General features: G+C 40.1%; 1 protein-coding gene across 3 annotated transcripts in view; it reads right to left on the bottom strand.

Annotated features, from left to right (window-relative positions):
- The window catches only part of ARHGAP12 (Rho GTPase activating protein 12), a 118,201-nt gene extending 109,360 nt beyond the window's left edge, over window positions 1-8,841 (bottom strand). For all 3 annotated transcript variants that reach the window (XM_077771757.1, XM_077771758.1, XM_077771759.1), the window contains exon 1: window positions 8,708-8,841. The gene's annotated coding sequence lies outside the window, so the exon portion shown is untranslated. The remainder of the gene's footprint in view (window positions 1-8,707) is intronic.
- Window positions 8,842-9,054: the final 213 nt, after the last annotated feature.

Here is a 9,054-nt window from a genome sequence, read left to right as displayed (position 1 = left end):
GGGGGGGGGAGGCGCCTGGATGGCTCAGTCGGCTGAGTGTCCGACTTCAGCTCAGGTCATGATCTTGTAGTCAGTGAGCCCGAGCCCCACGATGGGCTCGGTGCTGACAGCTCAGAGCCTGGAGCCTACTTAGCATTCTGTCTCCCTTTCTCTCTGCCTCTCCCCCGCTCACACACTGTTCTATCTCTCAGAAATGAATAAACATTAAAAATTTTTTTAAAAATCATAACCTTGACCTTTATAAAGTTTAATAGGATTTCTAATCCTCTAATAATTTACTCTAGAAGAAAAACTTCATTCACTTCACAATTCTATTGATTACCTAAGTATTAACAACCCTCTCCCCCAAACCATTCAGGTATTTATTCCTCCAAAACTATACACGTTACCCTCTTAAGCAAAATCTTTGAAATGACTATTTACATTCAACTACTCAAATGTTTACCAAATCCTGTGCTTTAAAAAAAAAAAAGATACAATCTACAAAACAAAGGGAAATACAAGAGTAGTGATTATTAACATCTGGCCTTTGCAAAGCTCTAGGTAGACATCAGTAACTTTTCAAAAAAGAAAAAAACTATTCTTTTTAATGTTTACATTATACCAACCTACTCCAAATTAACATCATGATAACAGCCACTGTTGGCAAAGGACTGGAATAGACATTTTTCCAAAGATAACACAAGTGGCCAATAAGAACAAGGATAGATGTTTTTATCCACATAGCAATAAGCACCTGGGTGGCTTAGTCAGTTAAGCTTCCAACTTCAGCTCAGGTCATGATCTCCTGCACTGAAAGCTCTGAGCCTGAAGCCTGCTTGGGATTCTGTGTCTCCCTCTCTCTCTCTCTCTCTCTCCCTCTCCCTGCCCCTTCCCCGCTCATGCTCTCTCTCTCTCTCAACAATAAATAAATCTTAAAGAAAAAGAAAAAAAAAAAACATGGAAAAATGCTCAACATCACTAATCATTAGAGAAATGGAAATCAAACCAAAACAACCAAAAAAAAAAAAAAACAAAAAAACAAGGGCTGGTGAGGATGTGGAGAAATTGCAATTCTTGTGCACTGCGGGTAGAGATGCAAAAGAGTAGCAGCACTAGGTAAACAGTACCATGGTTTTTCAAAACACCCAGCAATTCCACTTCTGGGTATATATCCAAAACCAGGGACTTGTAAACATATATGTACACCCACGTTAACAGCAGCACTAATCACAACAGCCAAAAGATGGAAACAAAAACCAAATGTTCCTAGACAGATAAATGCCCAAACAAAATGTGATATGTACATATAATACTACTGTGTATATATTACCACAATAGTCACTACAGAATACAGTTTAAATCACCTTATAACTGCCTACCCCACAACCACAAAAGTCACTAAAATCCTCATATAGCTTTTACAGATACTCTTTCAAAGTAAATTTTAAAAGGCAAAAAATATTCAAACTTTTAGAAAACTGAAAGTAGCCCTTATGTAGCACTCAAATGATGAACTACTACAACTACCAATCCCTCAGACTGAAAAGGAGAAAACACACCATGATTCTTAATTTTTATTCAGATTTAAATTATTTTACAAAACACTGAAAATCCAATCATGCAAGTTAAACCACAACAAGATCACTACACACCAACCACAATAATATTATTTTCAAAAAAAAAATAAAAAATAAAAACAATACAAAATGCTGATAAGGATACCAACAACAACTGAAACACTCAACACAGTGCTAATGGAAATACTAAAAACAGCACAGCCAGTTCAGTAGTTTCCTATAAACACAGATTTTCTGCAGCCTGAAACAAATTGTTTCTGGGCCATGAAACAAATCTCAATAAATTTATAAGGACTAAAATCATACTAAATACATTCTCTAACAACTGTATTAAGCTATAATTTAATAAAAAACAGCTGCAAATGTGTTGTTGGAATCTAAACAACATATGTCTAAATAACTCAGAAGTCAAAGAAGAAATCTAAACTGAATAAAAAGGAAAACATGACATCTCAAACTTTTGGGATGCAGCTAAAGTAGTGCTCAGAGAAAATTTATAGCACTAACTGGCCACATTAGAAAAGAAAAAGTCTCAAATCAATGATATACTTCCACTCTAAAAGGCTACTAGACAAAGAGGAAATTAAACAAGTAAGCAGAGAAAAGGACATGATAAAAATCAGAGCAGAAATCAATGAGAAAACAGAAAAATGTTAGATGAAATTAGAAGCTGGTTCTTAAAGATGATCAGTAATACCTCTAGTTAAACTGATCCAGAATGAGAGGCGGAAAACCACAAATTACCAATATCAGGAATGAGACAGGGAACAAACTACAGATTTAATGGCATCAGAAAGATAATACTATGAACAACTTTAAACCAATAAACCCAACAACTCAGATGAACCAGACAAATTTCCTGAAAGACAAATTACCAACACTTCAGAAGAAATGGATAACCTAAATAGCCCTTTATCTGTTAAATAAATTGACATCTCTTTAAAAATCTTCCCACAAAGTCCTAGCCCAGATAGCTTCACTAGAGAATTTTACCAAAAATATAAGGAAGATAATACCAATTCTACACAAACCTTCTGAAGAAAATTGCAATAGAGGAAAAACATCCCAATTCATTCTATCGGGTCAACATTATCCTCATAACAAAACCAAAGACATTATAATAAAAACTAAAGACCTAACATCCCGCATGAATATAGACACAAATGTATCTCCAAGAAAGGACTCACATTTAAATATATAGAAAACTGTACAAGTCAATAAGAAAACCCAATAAAAAATGTGTGCCTGGGTGGCTCAGTAGGTTAGGTGTCCAACTCCTGATCTCAGTTCAGATCATGATCTCACAGTTCGTGGGTCTGAGCCCCATGTCAGGCTCTGCACTGACAGTGTGGAGCCTGCTTGGGATCCTCTCTCTCTCTCTCTTTCTCTATCTCTCCCACACTCTCTCTCTCTCTCTCTCCCACACACACTCGCTCTCTCTCATTCTCTCTCTCTCTCTCTAGCTCTCTCACCCTCTGCCCCCTACTCTCTCTCAAAACAAACAAACATTAAAAAAAGACAACCCTATGAAAAATGGGTAAAAGATATAAACACTTATCTAAAGAGGATCTATAGATGGTAAATAAGATGCCCAACATCTTTGGTTATTAGGGAAATGAAAATTAAAGCCACAAAGAAAAAACACTACACATCTACTAAAATGACTAATATTTAAAAGACTGACCATACATCAGGGTTTTCTAGAACTCTCACACACTGCTGGTGGGCCTGTAAAATGGTAAAACCACTCTGGAAATAGTTTGGGAGGTTCTTAAAAATTTAACCATAAGACCAAGGGATTCTACTGCTAGGTATTTACATGAAAGAAATGAGCTCAGGTGTCCACAGAAAGAGCTGTGTGTAAATGTTCACAGCAGCTTTATTTGTAACAGCACCAAACTGGAAACAATCCAAATGTCCATCAAGAGGTGAATGGACAGGAGCACCTGGGTGGCTCGGTTGGTTAAGTGTCAGACTGTGGCTCAAGTCATGATCTCACAGTTCATGGGTTTGAGTCCCGCATCGGGCTCTATAGTGAGAGCTCAGAGCCTGGAGGCTGCTTCAAATTCTGTATCTTCCTCTCTCTCTGCCCCTCCCCTGCTCGCACTCTGTTTCCCTCAAAAATAAACATTAAAAAAAATAGGTGAATGATAAACTAATTGCAGTATACCCACACAATGGGATATCACCAAGCAACAAAAAGGAATGCACTATTAATACACACAACAAACTGGATCTCACAATAATTTTGCAGATTGAAAAAATCCAGACAAGAAAGACTGCATACTATATGGGTCCATTTACATAAAATTCTAGAAAATGGAAATGAATCTAAAAGGCCAGAAAAAAAAATCAGTATTGACCAGAGAACAAAGGAATGAAGTACCCTTGAGCTCAAGAAAATTTGGGGGAGGAGACTAGACATGTTCCTTATAATGGTGATGGTTTCTCAGGTTACATATACATTAAAACTCATCAAATTACACATTTCAAATATATGCAGTTTATTATATAGCAATTATACCTCAATAAAACTGTTAAATGCAAATTCAAAGCACCAAATATCACTTCCTCCTATACTACAATGGCTTTAAGTATATATAAAGGATATTTTGCATGGTAAGAACACCAGCAACTGGAATTTTCATTCACTGCTGATGGGAATGCAGAATGGTGCAGCTACTGTGGAAAACATTTTGGCAGTTTCTTATAAAGTTAAGCATGCATTTACCATATAACCTAGCCATTCCTTTTCAATACCTCTCGGTATTTACCCAAGAAAAATGAAAGCATAAGTCCATGCAAGGCCTTACATGAACATTTGTAACAGCTTTATTCATAACTGCCAGAAACTGGAAACAACTCAAAGGCCTATCAAGTGGGGCACCTGGGTGGCTCAGTTGGTTAAGCATCCGACTTCAGCTCAGGTCGTGATCTCACAGTTCGTGAGTTTGGAGCCTGGAGCCTGCTTCATATTCTGTTGTCTCCTCTCTCTGCCCCTCCCTCGCTCACACTCAGCCTTTCTCTCTCTCAAAACTTAACATTAAAAAAAAATTTTTTTTAAAGGCCTATCGGGGCGCCTGGGTGGCTCAGTCGGTTAAGCGACCGACTTCAGCTCGGGTCATGATCTCACGATTTGTCGGTTCGAGCCCCGCATTGGGCTCTGTGCTGACAGCTAGCTCAGAGCCTGGAGCCTGTCTTCAGATTCTGTGTCTCCCTCTCTCTCTGACCCTCCCCTGCTCATGCTGTCTCTCTCTCTCTAAAATAAATTTAAAAATTTTTAAAAATTTTAAAAGGCCTCTCAATTAATGAATGCCTAAACTAATTGTGGTACATCCATGTGTAAATAGGAAAGAATGCAAACCTTAAGAGATCCTGGGAAGGGAGGAGGAGTGGAGGGGGATGGGCAAAATGGGTGAAGGAGACTGGGAGACACAAGCTTCTAATTATGGAATGAATAGGTCATGGAATTAAAAGGCAGAGCATAAGGAATATAGTCAATGCTAATAATAATAATAATGTTCGGTGACAGATGGTAGCTACACTTCTGGGCGAGCAGAACATAGCATATAACTTTTCAAATCACTGTGTTGTACACCTGAACCTAATGTAACACTGTATGTCACCTACACTCAAAAACTTTGAGAGATCCTTGTGAGAATGGAAATACAAAATGTGAAAAAGTACTTAACAAACTATAAAGCTTGATAAAGAGCATCACATTAAGCACTGCTTCTGGAGGAAACAAAGTGGTGACAGAAAAGTACCCACGAATCATACTGTATGTTAGCCTTCTACATCTGGCTTGTTTCACTTAGAACAATGCTTTTGAGATTCATCCATGTTGTTGCATGTATCTACAGTTCACTTCTTTCTACTGTTAAATGTTATTATATGTTAATGTATACCAAAAAAAACAGATTTTTAACAAACCAGTAATATACAGCAAAATATTGGTAATTTTCAGAAAACTTTTAAAGATACCACTCAAACTAAAATGTATTCTAAATTCTCCTGTGGCAAAAAAAAAAAAAAAAGCACAGGAATCAGGGTTAGAGGTCTGAAATTTAGATCTAGGATTTGCCATTTATAAGCACCTTAACTTACCAGTAAAATAGAGAATACAAACCTCAAAAGATCCTTGTTGAGAATCGAAAGGGAAAAAGTACCCTGTCAACTATAAGGCATGATACAGAGCATCCACACTAACCACTTATTCAAAAATGGCAAATTGCAGGGCACCTGGGTGGCTCAGTTGGTTAAGTGTCCAACTCTTGGTTTTGGATCAGGTCAGGATCTCCCAACTCATGGGTTTTGAGCTCCCTGTCAGGCTCTGCTCTGACAGTGAGAGATTCTTTCTCTCCCCCCACCCCTCCTTCCCTCACTCACTCTCCCTATCTCAAAAATAAATTTAAAAAATAAATTTAAAAAAATTTTTAAATATACTTAGAAGAGCAGTGGTCTAAATTCTAAACTCCAGAAGTGATGTCCAATGCAGTAGCCACTAGCCAAATGTGGCTACTAAGCATTTTAAGTGTGGCTAATCTAAACTGAGATGTGGTATATGTATAAAATACACACAGGATTTGAACACTTAGTCTGAATAAAAGAATCATGCTGATTACATGATAAGATGATAAAATTTATTTCACTTAGGATTCCTCCTCCCCCTGCCTTTTTTTTTTTTTCCATTTTTTATCATGTGTCTACTAAAAGTTTTAAAATTACACAGATGAGGTGCACCTGACTGGCTGGCTCAGCTGGAGCAGCATGCAACTTTTGATCTCGTGGTTTTGAGTTCGAGACCCACGTTGGGTGTAGAGATTACTTAAATAAAAAATGACATTAAATTAATTAAGTTAAATACATAGGTGACTGGTATTATATTTCTATTGGACAGCAGTTTGTGTGGCCTGGGCAGAAGAGCGGCAAGGGTATCACCTGGGGGATTCTTAGAAGTTCAGGTGATTCCCATGCACATTAAAGTTTGAGAAGCACTAACTGTCAACAGGGGAGGAGTACTTAGAAACGTCAACATTTGGCAGTTTGGTTCAAATAAAAAGCTAATCAACTGCAAACTGAAACTGCAAAATATTTAATGAAAGTAAATGGAAAATGGCTGAATCACAGCAAAGCCATCCACAATTGAGGATGTAGCATAATTAGACCAGTTAACTAAAAAAAAGAAAAACCACAAAGATAGTAGCCCAATGGGTTCCTCAAAAGAGTAAGATTTGAAATGCATGATTTGAAGTACAATGATTCTATGTGATACCAGCATACCTTTTCAGGTCTGATTCAATCCACGAAACACTGCACATTAAAACTAAAGACGTTAGATACAAGGTAAAATAAAAGTTTAATTTCACTTTTCTCTCCCCTTATTAGAAAACTGTAATGCTCATTTGGGGCAGATTCACCTTAAGTTACCTTTTCTTAGTACCAATTTTCTCAGAAAAGCAAAATACTGGTACTACCACTTACACATCACTATATTCACTGTTTTATTTCAGTCAATTTAAACATTTTAGTACGCTCATATTCTCAGGAATGTCAACTGCATAACATCACCCAGCAGATACTCTCTAATTAATGAAATGAAAACCAAATGATTAACTACAAATAATATGCTGTTTTTCTACAGCATTCATAGTACACGTTTTCACTTGTGCCACACAACTGGTACAGTAAGTAAAAAAGAAACGTAAGATACTGTCTATATATGAATAACCTTTACAAATGGCATATATTACAAATAGCAATTTTTTCCAACTTTTAAGTTAGCAATTTTTTCCAACTTTTATGGCTGATAAAGTATGAACGAAACCTATCAACAAATCCTGGGCATATACATACACAAACACATAATCTGTTCCATTACACTTCAATTTTTTTTCCCCCCAAGGACAAACCCCATCCAGAGCCGGGAGCCAGCTACATGCAACCGCGGGTCACACATGTGCGTCGGGCTTGCCTGGCTCTTCAGGGTGCACGGCTCAGGGTTAAGACTTCACAGCCTGATTTAGGCACTGCTCTGGGCTCCCAAATCCCTATTTTGAAACCTTTCCAAGCCATTTCAAAACAGAGTAAAAGAGAAAAATACCAGCACCAGCAGCCAGAATGTCTACTCAGACAAGAAAAGGTACACAAAGATGACCCATTCTTTAACACACCCTCCTACAGATCAGGGAAGGAACACTGGATATGGACAAATAAATAACAGCTCTAGGCCACCGTTTCCCAACTTTTCAGTAGCAAACAGGCGTGGCCAGGAGCTAGATACTTTTTAACAATCATCCACTCTAACACCAAGTCCTCTGAGGCCTCACCTTCAGAAGGGGTTGCGGAATCTGAACCAGAAGCCTCGCTTGCTGCTCCTTCCTCCACATTTCCTCCCCTTTGGAATATGTGCATAAAAGCTCAATAAAATCTGCTCTCATATGTCATAATTAACCATAAAACAATTCGAGCGTTAGGTGCCTTTATCCATAATAAAGACACTCCACTTGGAATGGCATTAGAACTTTCCTAAAGGTGTGCTTTAAACGTTTTGCTTTAGCCTTTGCAAATGCATTCATCACCGCTGCTGCAGTCAAAAGGAAAACATCGCAAGCCTCTGAAAGTGAAGGCCGTGCGTTTTCCTGTAATGATGACCCTGCGGACATTTCTTCTCAGAGGGTCTGCCGTAACTTAAGATCCGACACGTAAAGGACAGCCGTTCTTGGAAGACAACCAACTGCGTTGAAATGGGAGGAGAGCAGCACGCTTGCAGAGTATTTTGTTTAATTCAAGGACTTTGAGGAGACTGCTCCCAGGAGAGCTAGAGTAGCAAGTGTCCATTCAACAGGGGCGGAGCACCTCTAAAGACTGCGTAGACCAAAGTGCCCAGTGTAAGGTCTGCAGTCCCCGAGGGGAGGACCCAGGTGGGCTGCCCGGGTGGGCGGAGGTTTACACACCCCACAGCAGTTAGAGAGCGGGCACACGCAGCTGCAGAAGGCGAGGAAGGAAGGAGGCACCAGCCTGCCTCTTACACTTACACACACACACACACACACACACCCCGACGCCCTCCTTCCTAGGGGCGGGGCGGGCGGGCGCTGCCCTCACACAGGAAGTCAGGAAACCTGGNCCCGCGTCCCCCACCTTACCGAGAGCACGGCGGCCTCGCGGGAGGCAGCTCCCTTTTGTACTAGCACGGGGTCTGCAGGGCGCCCAGGCGAGCCCGAAGGGCGCTCACACCGCAGCAGCCGCGGCCAGCCCGTCCCCGCAGGCTGGTCTCCGAGGGAGGGTAAGTTCCAGGGCACGTCGGAGCGCGCCGGCGCGNGTGAAGGAAGGGGGCGGGGCGAGTCTCACGTGATGACCCGGGCGGGCACCGGGTGAATCGGCCGAGGTGGATCCGGGAGGGGAGGGTTCCGAGGGACTGGTTGAGGGATTCGGGCTGGCGAGGTTGTTGCCTGCCAAGTGGGCGTAAACACTTTGTAAACATGGAGTGGGA

The sequence above is a fragment of the Crocuta crocuta genome, unplaced genomic scaffold, assembly GCF_008692635.1.
Source record: "Crocuta crocuta isolate KB4526 unplaced genomic scaffold, BGI_CrCroc_1.0 scaffold457, whole genome shotgun sequence".
Lineage (NCBI taxonomy): Eukaryota > Metazoa > Chordata > Mammalia > Carnivora > Hyaenidae > Crocuta > Crocuta crocuta.
This window is presented reverse-complemented; position numbering and strand designations above follow the sequence as displayed.